General features: G+C 46.3%; 1 protein-coding gene across 2 annotated transcripts in view; it reads left to right on the top strand.

Annotated features, from left to right (window-relative positions):
* LOC121860993 (glutathione S-transferase 1-1-like) overlaps nt 1-14,820 on the top strand; it is a 143,528-nt gene that overhangs the window by 72,120 nt on the left and 56,588 nt on the right. The window lies entirely within an intron of this gene.

Here is a 14,820-nt window from a genome sequence, read left to right as displayed (position 1 = left end):
TCCAATGTCTCTACCCCTCCACCCTCTGTCTCTCGCTGCCCTCCTCTGTCTCCTCGCTGCCCCCTCCCCTGTTTCCCTGCCCTCCGTCCCTCCAGGCAGTGTGAGGGTCGTGCTTCTCCATCCAGAGTGTAAAACATTCCTCTGATTACACACAGGTATTTATGGTTTTTCTTTCTCTATCTTTCTGTTAGAAAGGAAGCAGGAAGGAGAGAGAGAGAGAGAGAGAGAGAGAGAGAGAGAGAGAGAGAGAGAGAGAGAGGATCCTATTTAAAACCGTAAAAAACCTTTAAAAAGAAAAATTAATGTTTTTAGTAGATCATGAGCCAGCGAATACTTGGTGGAGGAGGAGGAGGAGGGGAGGAGGAGGAGGAGGAGGGGTAGTATAGGGGGTGATGAATAGAGAGGAGAAAAAGAATAAGAAGGAGGAAGGAAGGAGGGAGAAGAAGAAACGGAGGGAGGAGAGAAGGAAAACAGATGAAAAAGGGCAGTAGTAGAAGGGAGGAGGAGGAGGAGGGAGAAGGAGAGGGAAGGGGAAGAGAAAGAGGAGGGCAGTAAGAGGAGTGACTCAGCAAGATGCCTCGTAGAGAAGAAAAAAAATTCTCTCACGTTTTCTTAATTATCTCAGGTAACCCGTGACCAGGTGAGTCTATGCTCTCTCTCTCTCTCTTACTTTCTCTCTTTCTTTCATCTCTTCTCATTTCTCTATATGTTTGTTTCTATTCTCACATAAAGGTAATTATTTCAGCTCCACGTTAACCATTTTCTTTCACTTTCTTCTCTCTCTCTTCTCTCTCTCACACACACACACACACACACACACACACACACACACACACACACACACATCTACCCATAACCACTATAAGAGGGGCGAGTGTGGAGTTCCCCAAGGTTGCCTCTGCTGTTTGACTTATCCCATTTAGAAGTGAAGAGGAACATTGTTTTGGTGTTGTCTTGGTGTTGAGTGTAAACAAGGCTGTGTGTTGGAGGGACTGGGAGGGAGGGAGGGTTGGAGGGGGTGGGGGTGAGAGGGAGGAGGGGTAAAGAGAGAGGAGGGAGGGAAGAACAGTTGGAGAAAGAGAGAGGAGAGAGAAGTATATAGAGAGGTGGGGATGGATGGAGGGAGAATAGAGGGAAAGAATAATGGAAGAAGGAAATGAAAAGGAGGAGTGAAAAAGATGGGTGGGGGGAGAGATTGAGGAAGGAGGGAGGGTGAAAGCAAGAAGGAAAGGATTGAAGGAGGGAGGGAGGTAAGAGGGAAACACGTGTCTCAGAGAAGGCCACATTTCTGAGGTGTTATAGGAAACGCCATACATTTCCTATAGTGTCATATAAGGACATGTATTCGTACTATATATTCAAAGGCTAAATTTAATTACATTTCCATATACATTATCTTATTAAAATCATATAAATTATTATCTTATTTGATCAGAAGAAGATTAGCACCCCCAGCTCATGTCACCTGATGATTGTACACCTTAACCTAACCTAACCTAACCTAACCTAACCTAATCTATCCCCACCAGGTAATTAATTATCTAAGGAGTGTCTGATCTCTAACGTAGTCCACCTTTTCTCTCAAGTGTGTGTGTGTGTGTGTGTGTGTGTGTGTGTGTGTGTGTGTGTGTGTGTGACAGACGCGGCGGCAGTCACAAAGAGCAGTAACTTGAGGTCCACCCTATGACTTGACAACCACTTGGGAGCAGCAGGCAACACTCCACCTGGACACAGAGCCTTAAGGGGACCACCCAAGGGACAATCCTGTACCAAGTTTTATCACATTCGAGGCTGTAGTTGGGGGTCAAGAGGATTTGTTTTTTTATAATATTGTTGGGGTCTATTAGGACTGGGGTCTAATGGGACTGGGGAGAGTGGGGTCTATTAGAAATGAGGGCTATTAGGACTGGGGTCTATTGGAATGGGGTCTATTAGGACTGGGGTCTGTTGGACTGGGGGTCTATTGGGAATGGGGTCTATTGGACTGGGGTCTATTGGGACTGGGGTCTATTGGAATGGGGTCTATTAGGACTGGGGTCTATTAGGACTGGGGTCTATTGGGAATGGGGTCTGTGGGACTGGGGGTCTATTGGGACTGGGGGTCTATTGGGAATGGGGTCTATTAGGACTGGGGTCATTGGGAATGGGGTCTATTGGGAGGGACTGGGGTCAAGACTGGGGTCTATGGGAATGGGGTCTATTGGGAATGGGGTCTATTGGGACTGTCTATTAGGACTGGATTGGGAATGGGGTCTATTAGACTGGGGTCTATTAATGGGGTCTATTGGGAATGGGGTCCATTGGGACTGGGGTCTATTAGGATGGGGTCTATTGGGAATGGGGTCTTGGGACTGGGGTCTATTAGGACTGGGGTCTGTGGGAATGGTTTGACTGTCTATTGGGACTGGGGGTCTATTGGGAATGGGGGTCTATTGGGACTGGGGTCTGTGGACTGGGGGTCTATTGGAATGGGGTCTATTAGACTGGGTTCTGTTGGACTGGGGGTCTATTGGGAATGGGGTCTATTAGGACTGGGGTCTATTAGGACTGGGGGCTATTGGGACACACACACACACACACACACACCTGGCAAGTTGCAGACTCTAGCAATGTTGATCTCCCAAGGTGTAAACTGCTTAATGATGTTGATAGCTACACATTGCAACACTAGAATGTGAACCTGTTAATGTCTCCTCCTGGCCTCGTCATGTGAATTGTGAGTCATTGTATGTATGTTTGTCTTGGTGTTATGTCGATGAATGGAAACGATTATTAAAGTTAATTATTTAATATCTAAAGATTTATTATTATTTAACGTCTAATATTACCATTTGATCTGTTAATCGACGCGTAACACATAGATCGATGTTCATTTGTTTTACATTCAAGTATCTATTCAATTCTCCTGGCATTTATAGTTGCCAGGAACAAGTGAGCATCGTCGGGAACCTCTTGCTCGTGACTATAAACTCTCTCACAGCAGGGAATCCCATCCATCTATAGTTCCTCTGTTTAGAAGGATCCCGAGGGGCTGTACCTCGGTTTATACCCCTTCATTATAAACCCTGTAGAGAAGTGGAAAGTAATGGTGTTTATAATTCCGTGTTTACGTTGTACTCCCGCCTGTGGTTCATTGAGTTTATAGTTTTAGATTGTCTGTTTTTGCCTTTGAACCCCCCCCCCCTTCCCCCCTTTCTATTTTTAGGCTCGGATCTCCTCTTTAGGTTCGGACCCTTCGTTAATATAATCTTGTACTCCTTAGCTATACTGTATAAGGTTTGAATACTTTGTTGTGATAAGTCTCTCTTTCTCTCTCTCTCTCTCTGAATGTCTGTCTGTCTGTCTGCCCACCCACACTCAACACCACTCCCCTCCTACCCCTGACCCCTTCCTCTCCCACCCCTCACCCCACTCCCCCACATACCCACATACTTCAGCACAGGAGATGGGTCACCACAGCTACCAAATGAAACACCTCCTTAAGCATCCTGCCAGAGTCGAGAATTCACCCCGAGAATAAAGGGAAGACAGTCCTAAGGATCGTGGTACAGCACTTTCTTCATCCCCATTTTACCTTAGAGGCGAAAAATCAAGCGAAATTATGGACATTTTTGGTCCGTCTGTCAATTTTTTTTAAATTTATTCATTTTATTATTATTATTATTATTATTATTATTATTATTATTATTATATATATATATTAATATTAATATTATTATTGTGTTGGTCCTTGAAATTACTTTTGCACACACACACACACACACACACACACACACACACACACCACACCACACACACACACACACACACACACACACCACACACACACACCACCACCCCCACACACACACAAACACAGCACACACACACACACACACACACACACACACACACACACACACACACACAGACACACACTTCCAGGATTCAGATTTGCATAAATTTTCCAGAAATAATCTGTTGAAATCCGCTTATGTCTCTCGTGCACAAGAATTCTATTTATCAAATCTGAAATAAAATCCGTGTAATCCATTTTTAACAAAGAAGGATTTTAAAACTGACACACAGATTATTACGAGTTTACCATTAATCTGTACAACATCATATACGCATAAATCTGAAGGGACAAAATCTGGGTAAAATCCTTATTGAAACTGTAGTACAGGTATAACACATGAGAGAGAGAGAGAGAGAGAGAGAGAGAGAGAGAGAGGAGAGAGAGAAGAGAGTTAGCTGTGACTGGGAAGCTTGGGTGGTCCATTGTCAAGGAGGGGAGGAAAAGAGAGGGGAGGGTAGGGGGAGGGAGGGGAAGGGAGATGAAGGGGAGGAGGGGAGGAGGGAGGGGTGAGGGAGGAGTGTTAGTGGGTGGTCTGCAGGAGAGAGAGAGAGAGAGAGAGAGAGAGAGCTTTGTCGATATGAGCGGTACTTTTTATACACGGACATGACACGGGCGGCACCTTTTTGTATACACGGACATGACACGGGGGCACTTTTGTAGACACGGACATGACACGGGCACTTTTGTATACACGACATGACACGGGAGGTACTTTTGTACACATGGACATGACACGGGGGCACCTTTTGTATACACGGACATGACACGGGGGGCACTTTTGTACACACATACACATAATGGAGCGGTACTTTTGTATACACGGACATGACACGGTGGTACTTTTGTATACACGGACATGACACGGGCGGCACTTTTTGGACATGGACACGACACGGGCGGCACTTTTGTATACACGTACATGACACGTGTACTTTTGTGGAAATAGGCTATGACACGGGCGGTACTTTTTGTAGACACGGACATGACACGGTGCACTTTTTGTAGACACGGACGACACGGGCGACACTTTTTGTATAACACGACATGACACGGGCGGTACTTTTGTATACACGGACATGACACGCGGCACCTTTTTGTTGAATACGACATGACAGGGGGCACTTTTGTAGACACGACATGACACGGCGGCACCTTTTTGTATACACGACATGACACGGGCGGCACCTTTTGGTATACGATGACATGGACGGCGGCACCTTTTGTTGACACGGATACATGACAGGGCGGCACCTTTTGTATGACACGACATGACAGGCTGCACTTTTGTAGACACGGACATGACACGGGCGACCTTGTAGACACGGAATGACACGGGCGACACCTTGTAGACACGGACATGACACGGGCGGCACTTTTGTATACACTGACATGACACGGGCGGCACTTTTGTAGACACGACATGACACGGGCGGCACCTTTTGTAGACACGACATGACACGGCGACACTCTTTGTATACACATACATACACGGGCAATTTTGTACACGGACATGACAGGGCGGCACTTTGTATACACGGACATGACAGGGCGTAACTTTTGTAGACACGGACATGACACGGGCGACACTTTTGTAGACACGACATGACGCGGGCGATACCTTTGTAGACACGGACATGACACGGGCGACACCTTTGTATACACGGACATGACACGGGCGGCACTTTTGTATACACGGGATGACACGACGGCACTTTTTAGACACATACCAGACACGGCGGACATGGTGTTCCAGAGTACAAGGTGTAGGAGGCTTGACCTTGACTTGACCTAACCCCTCCGCGCCCCCTCCTTTCCATTTTCCCTCTCCCTCTCCGTTAACCCCCTTCTGCCTCTTTCTTCTCTCCTTCTCCTCCTCTTCCTCCTTCCCTCTATCTTTTTCTTCCTCATTCCTCCTTAGTTTAAAGGTTTATTAAGGAAGAAGAAAAAAGAAAAGGGGAGGAAGAGGAGAGGAGAGAGAGGAGGAGGAGGAAGAGAGAGAGGAGGAAGAGAGGAGAGAGAGGAGGAAGTGAAGAAGAAGAAGAAGAGAAAGAGAGGAGGAGGAGGAGGAGGAGGAGGAGGGAGAGAAAGGGAGAGTGGGAGGAAGGAGGAGGAGGATAACAGAGGTAAGTTCTTTTTATATTCTTTTTCTTTTTCTCTCACCTTTCCTTTCCTCATCACCCTCACCTCATCTCTGCCTCCTCTGCCTCCTGCCCCCTCGACACGCAAGAACACAAAAGTAAGTGGCAGTAAAAGAAAGAGGGAGAGAGAAAGGGAAGAGAGAGGAATGGGGGAGGGGTTGAGGCGGGACGTGACCTCCCACATAGGTCAACTGGGGTCACGAGGGAGGTTGAGGTGATAGGGCAGGAAGGGCAGATAGATAGATAGATAGATAGATAGATAGATAGTGAACCAGACACAATAGATATAAATTGACTAACAGACAGGTAACCACACACACACACACACACACACACACACACACAGTACAGAGGGCGGAGGAACAGTGAGTGTCGGCATCAAGGAGTGTAGGATTCACGGCGCCCACACCAGGACCTGTAGGACACCTCTTAGATCTCTGGCGCCCTGATTAGGACACCGGGACCTTTAGGATAACTCAAATTGGGACACCAGCTCTTATGATGTTTGGATTAGGATGGTTTAGGACATAAGTTTAGGAGTAGGATATTGGGATGGTGGGACACTTTCAGGATGTTCTTAGCAACAAGACATCCTATAGGACATCTTCAAGGTCTAGGTTAAAATATTAGGACATCGTAGGATTCTCTCAGGACATCCCCAACCAGCAGCCATTTTAAGACATCTTCAAAGCCTATATAGTTCAAGACATCAGGACACCGTAGGACACCGTAGGACACCGTAGGACACTCATTAAATGGACACAATAGCAGAAGGTAAACAAAACAGGTGGAAAAAAGTAAACAGTTTGCCTCCTGTGGTATAGCTCAGGTAAACAAATATCACGTGTTTATGTTTTGAGAATTCCCGCGAAATTCTCCTCCTTCTTGATCTTGTTTACACTTGGTCAATGACTTAGTCCTCCTGACGCTTGACGATGCTCGCTTGTCCCCCTGGTCACGTAGTAAACATATGATGCTGTAATTTATTTTATGTCTAAGGTAAAATATACATAATTCTCTGTATTCTTGGAGATTCGTAAGTTTTTTTTTCTCTCGTAAATATAATGAGTGACGGATTATATCTCGTTCGCTAAATATACGATACAAATTTGGTTTCTAAAGGATTGGGTAAGGTTTATAAATTAAGTTTTCCTGGTAAATGATGATGTGGAATCACTGTTAACTGATCCATCCACTTATGTTACGATAAAAAGATGGATCTCAGACTGGAAATGCAAGAAAGTAGCTGACTCTTTGATGATAGAACCAGCACTCTGACTCACAGCGACTCATAAGTTGACTAAACTCCTTAACTCGTGATATTAGAATGTATTTAACTGACTCATTTAACCCAAGACTCAAGAATGGACTCAAAATGGCGTTAAAATTAGGTTAAGACTCTGCAGTATCTTGAGATTCGAGGGAGCGGGTGAGATAAGATTTGATCCAGGTGAGTTATAGCTTACCTGGACATCTTAATGAGGTAATTATGTGGGACAGGTGTAAGGAAGGGCGATCCTAGGAGGGTTGGGCAAGTGGAAGACAAGATTAAACTGTGGTTGGGGTGTGCTAGGAGGATGGTGGTTGTGTAGTAGTTGTGGTAGTAGTGGTGGTGGTGGTAGTGGTGATGAAGGAGATGGTAGTGGTGGTAGTGAATGTTAATGGTGGTTGTGATTGTAAGTGGAGTATGGAGGGTGTGGGGGGTTGCTTATGATGGTGGTAGTTGGTTGTTGTTATTGATGATAAGTTGTGGTAGTTGTTATGTGTATATTGGATGTGTGTGTGTGTGTGTGTGTGTGTGTGTGTGTGTGTGTGTGTGTGTGTGTGTGTGTGTGTGTAGCCTTGTAAACATTTATGTCCTGTACAGATTGACAGACAGGTAAACATATACATAACTAGACAGACAGACAGACAGACAGACAGACAGACAGACAGACAGACAGGCAGACAGACAGACAGACAGACAGACAGACAGACAGACAGAAGGGCAACAGTATCTTGATGAAGGAGGTATGCAGAGAGAGAGAGAGAGAGAGTCATCTCCAGTGAACTCCTGCAGGGAACGGTTCAAGGGCGTCCCTCCTCCAGACCAGGCCACCACTACCCCTCCTCTCCTCCTCCCCCCTTCCTCCTCCCCTTTCCTTTTCCCCTTTTCTCTTCCTCCTTCTCCTCCTCCCTTCCCTTCTCCTCGTCTGTCTCCTCCCTCCTCCTCCTCCTCCTCCGGAATTCCTGAGACGGGCACAGAGGTTCAAGTCACGGATCTCACCTGTCACCTCCCGTCACCCCTCCGTCACCCCTCTCCCACCTCCCCGTCACCTCCCCGTCACCTCCCCGTCACCCCGTCACCTCCCTTCACCCCCCGTCACCCCGTCACCTCCCCGTCACCTCCGTCACCCTCCGTCACCTCAGAATAGAATCACCCGTCACGAACGTCTCCTATCCCGTCACTGAGGAGAATTTAGGACATTGAGAGAGACGAATTAGGACACTGGGCAGAATTAGAACACTGGAGGAGATAGGACACTGGAGGTAGGACACTGGGGAAAATTGGGATTGGGACACTGGTGGAGGACCAGGGATTGGGACACTGGGGTGCAGGAGAATTAGGACTGGAGGGAGGACCACTTCGGTGGGAGGAATTAGGACACTGGAGGGTGGGACACTGGTGGGAGGTGGGACACTGGGGAGGTGTAGGACACTGGGGAGAATTGGGACACTGGAGAATTTAGGTCATTGAGAGCAGGTGGGGACACTGGAGGGAAGAATTAGGACACTACTGGAGGAGAATTAAGACACTGGGGAGAATTGGGATACTGGAGTGGAGAATTAGGACACTGGGAATTTGGGAAAATTAGGACACTGGAGGGAAGAATTAGGACACTGGGGAATTAGGACACTGAAATTAGGATACTGGAGGAAGAATTAGACACTGGAGATTGGACTGGGGATGGAGGACACTGGGGGAGAATTAGGACACTGGAGGAGAATTAGGACACTGGGGAGAATTAGGACACCTCCCCGGTTGTCAAAGAGGGTGCTGGGTTACCCTCGTGTTGCACCCGACACCTTCAAACCTGTCCCAAGCGCCGCCCACTTATTTGGGGTGGGTGGGTGGGTGGGGGGTGTGGGGAAAGGAGAGATGGGGAGGTGGGAGGGATGAGTGGTGAAAGGGATGGAGAGAGGGAAGGAGGGAAGGAGGAGGGGGGAGGGGAGAGGGAGGGAGAGAGGTAGGGAGATAGTCTTTCGTTACACCCTCACCACACCCTATCTACTACCACCCCAGAGAGCACCTACCTTCGTCAGCAGTCACACCCTACAGCTGGTCTCGTGTGTATGTGTGTGTGTATGTGTGTGTGTGTGTATGTATGTATGTATGTATGTGTGTGTGTCTGTCTGTCTGTTTTATTGCTTGGGTTAGTGTATGTATGTATGTATGTATGTATGTATGTATGTATGTATGTATGTGTATGCTATGTTGTATGTATGTTATGTATGTATGTCGCCGCTGATGTAAGTGTAGTGACTCGCGTATAACATGGAAAAAAAATAAAATATGCGAAAAAATATATATATATTATAGAAAAAAAATAAAAAATGGAAAAAAATGATATATTGTGAAAAAAGTGAATAAATTTGTGAAAGAAGAAATTAAATATTGCTAGTGAAAAAAAAAAGATACAATGTTGTGAAATAAATTAAAAGTGACTGAAGTAAATCCTCTTGCTGTAAATGACCTTCCATATGACCCCTGATGGACCGTGACCTTAGTGACCTTGTTGAGGGGTCATCCAGAGGAATAATACCAAAATACACCAATAATGACGTACAATATGGCCCTGTAGTGAGGATAATGCTACTGTCATGACGTGGCTACAGGGGGCGGAGCTACGGCCCTGTAATAGGAATAATACCAACCAATAATGACGTACAATATGGCCCTGTAGTGAGGATAATGCTACTGTTATGACGTAGCTACAGGGGGCAGGCTACGGCCCTGTAATAGGAATAATACCAACCAATAATGACGTACAATATGGCCCTGTAGTGAGGATAATACTACTGTCATGACGTAGCTACAGGGGGCAGGCTACGGCCCTGTAGAGGAATAATACCACTGTGCTGTGATGATTGAGACAACTTAAGAGTTTTGTTGATAAAATTTCAAGAATGTTGGAGTTATGTAGTGAGTTATATAGCGAGTTATAAAGCGAGTTACTTGGCGAGTTATTTATTATGATGGAGGTGAAGACTGGGTGTTGGGGGAGGTGTCTGTGTCTGTCTGTCTTTGTCTATAAACACCATCTTATAGACACCCTGACTATTTCTGTTCTAAATTTCGGATTTTTCTGGAGTTGTAGGAATTAGGACACACACACACACACACACACACACACACACACACACACACACACACACACACACACGTCGTCTGGATGGTACCTGTGGATGTTGCTTTTCTTTCATGCCTTTCACATACATACATACATACATACATACATACATACATATGTTTTGGCTCTAAAAAAATTGCCTCAAGAAAAGTTGATAATTTTATTGTTATGATTTTGTTATAAATATCAATTGTCTCTCACCGTCTCTCTGTTAGCTGCCTGAGAGACAGAAGAGAAAAGAGAGAGAGAGAGAGAGAGAGACCACACTATCTCTCAGGGAGAATGGAGAGGTTTAGTTATCTCTTGTGGTCAGGTTAGAGATAGGTAGGAGAAATACATAGGAGATTAGTGAGAGGTAGGAGACAGGGGAGAGATATGGAGACAGGGGAGAGATATGGAGACAGGAGAGATAGGGAGACAGTGGGAGATAAAGGGGAGAGGGGGCAGGAGAGATAAATAAGGGAGTAGGGGTGATAAAGGGAGAGGGAGGGTGATAGAGAGAGGGGAGGGGAGGGGTGAGGGGAAGGGATGAGGAGAAGGGTGAGGGAGAAGGGGTGAGGGAGAAGGGGTAAAGGAGAAGGGAATAGAGGGGTAAGAGGGGAGGGAGAAGGGTGAGGGAGAAGGATGAGGGAGAAGGGTGAGGGAGAAGGGATGGGGAGAAGGGGAGGGAGAAGGGTAAAGGAGAAGGAATAGAGGGGTGAGGGGAGGGGAGAAGGGCGAGGGAAAAGGGGTGAGGGAGAAGGGTGAGGGAGAAGGGGTGAAGGAGAAGGGTGAGGGGGGGAAGGTGAAGGAAGGGGTGAGGGGAGAAGGTGAAGGGAGAAGGGGTGAGGGGGGAAGGGGTGAGGAGAAGGGGTGAGGGGGAAGGGGAGGAGAAGGGGTGAAGGGAGAAGGGGTGAGGGGGAAGGGGTGAGGGAGAAGGAAAGTGAGGGAGAAGGAGGGGAAGGGGAGGGAGGGGTGAGGAGAGGGAGAGAGGAGATTAAATAAAAAGGGCAAGAGTGAGGACAAGAAGAGGGTGGATGAGGGTCGGCAAGAGGGCGGCGCCACCCACTTCACCCCACCCCCCTTTGCCACCCCGTGCCACCTCACTACTCCCCCACCCACCTTGGTATAAGTGGTAGCTGTCTGATAGGAGGGGTGGTGAGGGGAGATTGTAGAGAGAGAGAGAGAGAGAGAGAGAGAGAGAGAGAGAGAGAGAGAGAGAGAGAGAGAGAGAGAGAGAGAGGAGCTTGTAGTGTCATACATACATACATACATACATACATATACATACATACATACATACATACATATACATACATACATACATATACATACATACATACATACATACATGCATACATACATACATACATACATATATACTACTTACATACATTCATTTCTTAAAAAAAAAAAAAGAAAATCAGAGAAATGCAAAAATAATCCAGTAAGAAAATCCCTATTAATCCACAAGCATCCGATAATCCACCTGAATCCACTAAAAAAAATAAATAATCCGGTAATACTTCCACAAACGTGAAAAAAAAATCCGCAAGAATCCGCAAGTCTTACGAGAACGTCAACAAGCATCTCACGTTGGGGTAAACACACAAGTGACAGTCAGACAGACACAAAATAAACAATAATTCTACGGTCATCACTGAGAGGAAGTTATGAGGGGCATAAAAATTACCAAAAGAGAGAGAGAGTAGAGAGAGAGAGAGAGAGAGAGAGAGGAGAGAGAGAGAGAGAGAGAGAGAGAGAGAGAGAGAGAGAGAGAGTAGAGGAGAGAGAGTAGAGAGAGTCGAGAGAGAGAGAGAGAGAGAGAGAGAGAGAGAGAAGGAATATTTATGCACCATTCAACAACAGAAGAAGACAGGTTGATATGACCTGACCACAAGCTATGATCAACGTGTGTGTGTGTGTGTGTGTGTGTGTGTGTGTGTGTGTGTGTGTGTGTGTAAAACATGTAAATTTATCTGCCTTTTTATTCCCTCTCGTCTGCATTATTATTATCATCAACGACTCATTTACATATTCAATTTCCAATCTTTTTGTCTGTTTGTTCTGTTTGTCTGTTTGTTTGTGTGTTTGGACGTGTTTTTTATCCCTCCTCCTCCCTCCCCACACACACACACACACATGACAGCTCGTGTTGATTTACGCACATATGACTACCTCTTTATATATTAAGCTGCATATTTATTACACACCTTCATCTTCCAGATATAATACCACCATGATGACATGATTGTATGTATATGATATACTTTATGACATGACAACCACATCATAATACAGACACACACATGACAGCGCCAGCCACACACACACACACACACACACACACACACAGTGGAGCCTTAGATTTTAAACCAGATATGGAGCTTAAGTATCAAGAGGGAGGAAGAGGAGGAGGATAGGACGGGGGGAGGAAGAGGAGGAGGAGGAGGAGGACGGGGGGGGAGGAAGAGGAGGAGGAAGAGGAGGAAGAGGAGGGCAGCAACTCAGGTTCCATCAACGTCAAGAAGACAAGTAACACCTTTGTATCACCGCCTCCAACCTTCCCTCCCTCCTTCCCTCCTTCCCTCTCTCCTCCATCCCTTTTTCATCTCTCTCTGTCTCTCTTTTCTCCCTCCTTTCTTCCCTCCTCTACCTCAGTTTGTCCTCTCTCTCTCTCTCTCTCTCTCCTCCTCTGTTCCGATGTTTCTCCGCCTTTATCACTGTTCCCTTAGTCTCGTGGGTCCGTCTGGTTCGAAACATCTTGAAACGTTTCAGATAAGTGATTCGGAACTTCGAATTTAATCAATCTAATTCCTTTTTCTCTCAGTCAATTTTAATCGTAATTTATTGTGTTTTTATTTGCATTTTTTATTATTTACTGTTTTTATTAAATTATTTAGTTTTTGTATTTATTCAGGATTTAGTTGTAGTTAATATTGTATTTTTTTATTCAATGGGGTTCGGATTAGTTCGAACTGTTTGGTGATGTTTCAGAATAGTGCCTTTTGAGTTGTTGGTGCTGTGGTGGTGGTGGTGGTGATGGTGGTGATGATAGTGGTGTTGATGGTGCTGATGGTGATGGTGGTGATGGTGGTGATGATGGTGGTGATGGTTGGTGATGGTAGTGGTGTTGATGGTGGTGATGGTGATGGTGGTGATGGTGATAGTGATGGTGGTGGTGGTGGTGATGGTGGTGATGGTGGTGATGATGGTGGTGATGGTGATAGTGATGGTGGTGGTGGTGGTGATGATGGTGGTGATGGTGGTGATGATGGTGGTGATGGTGGTGGATGATGATGGTGATGATGGTGGTGATGGTGATAGTGATGGTGGTGGTGGTGGTGGTGATGGTGGATGGTGGTGATAGTGGTGGGTGATGGTGATGGTGAGGTGGTGATAGTGGTGATGGTGGTGATGGTGGTGATGATGGTAGGTGGAGGTGGTGATAGTGGTGAGGTAGATAGTGGTGGTGATGGTGATGGTGGAGGTGGTGATAGTGGTGGTGATAAACAGATCATTATTTATATGTTACGTGATATGAATGGAAATTGATGTGCTTGACGGTTTACATACAAAGCCCGGAAACACACACACACACGCACACACACACACGCAGCACACACACGCACGCACACACACGCACGCACACACACACACACACACACACACACACACACACACACACACACACACGCACACACACACACACGCACGCACACACAAACACACACACACACGCACGCACACACACACACACACACACACACACACACACACACACACACACACACACACACACACACACACACACACACACACACACACACACACACACACACACACACACACACACACACACACACACGCACACACACACACACACACACACACACACACACACACACACACACACACAGCCACCAACCCATACTCACGCACTCTGCCGCTAGGATGGTGCGTGTGTTGATGGAATGTGGAGGTCATGAGGGAAGACAGTGTGACAGCCCCCAGCGTGACAGCCCCAGTGTGACAGCCCCATTGACAGCCCCCAGTATAACAGCCCTTGTGACAGCCCCCCAGTGTGACAGCCCCCAGTGACAGCCCCCAGTGTAAACAGCCCCCCAGCCAGTAACAACGTAGAATGTGATAAGGAAGAGAACAAACAAAGTTCACACACACACACACACACACACACACACACACACACACACACCTCCCATGTATATAAAGTGAGTGTTTACCCTCTACCTTGACTCACAACAGCTCATAACCACTCACTATGTATACTAAGTAGTCTTATACATAGAAAACGTAAGAAGGTAATACATTCAAGGAGGGACTTTAGGAATTTAGTGTAAACATTAGAAGAAAATGAAATGTTTATACAGGAGCGTTTTTACACCAATTGGGAAGATGTTTATGGAGAATAAGATGGAGGAAGTACTGTGTGTGTGTGTGTGTGTGTGTGTGT

This window comes from Homarus americanus, unplaced genomic scaffold (genome assembly GCF_018991925.1).
Source record: "Homarus americanus isolate GMGI-L3 unplaced genomic scaffold, GMGI_Hamer_2.0 scaffold52806, whole genome shotgun sequence".
Lineage (NCBI taxonomy): Eukaryota > Metazoa > Arthropoda > Malacostraca > Decapoda > Nephropidae > Homarus > Homarus americanus.
This window is presented reverse-complemented; position numbering and strand designations above follow the sequence as displayed.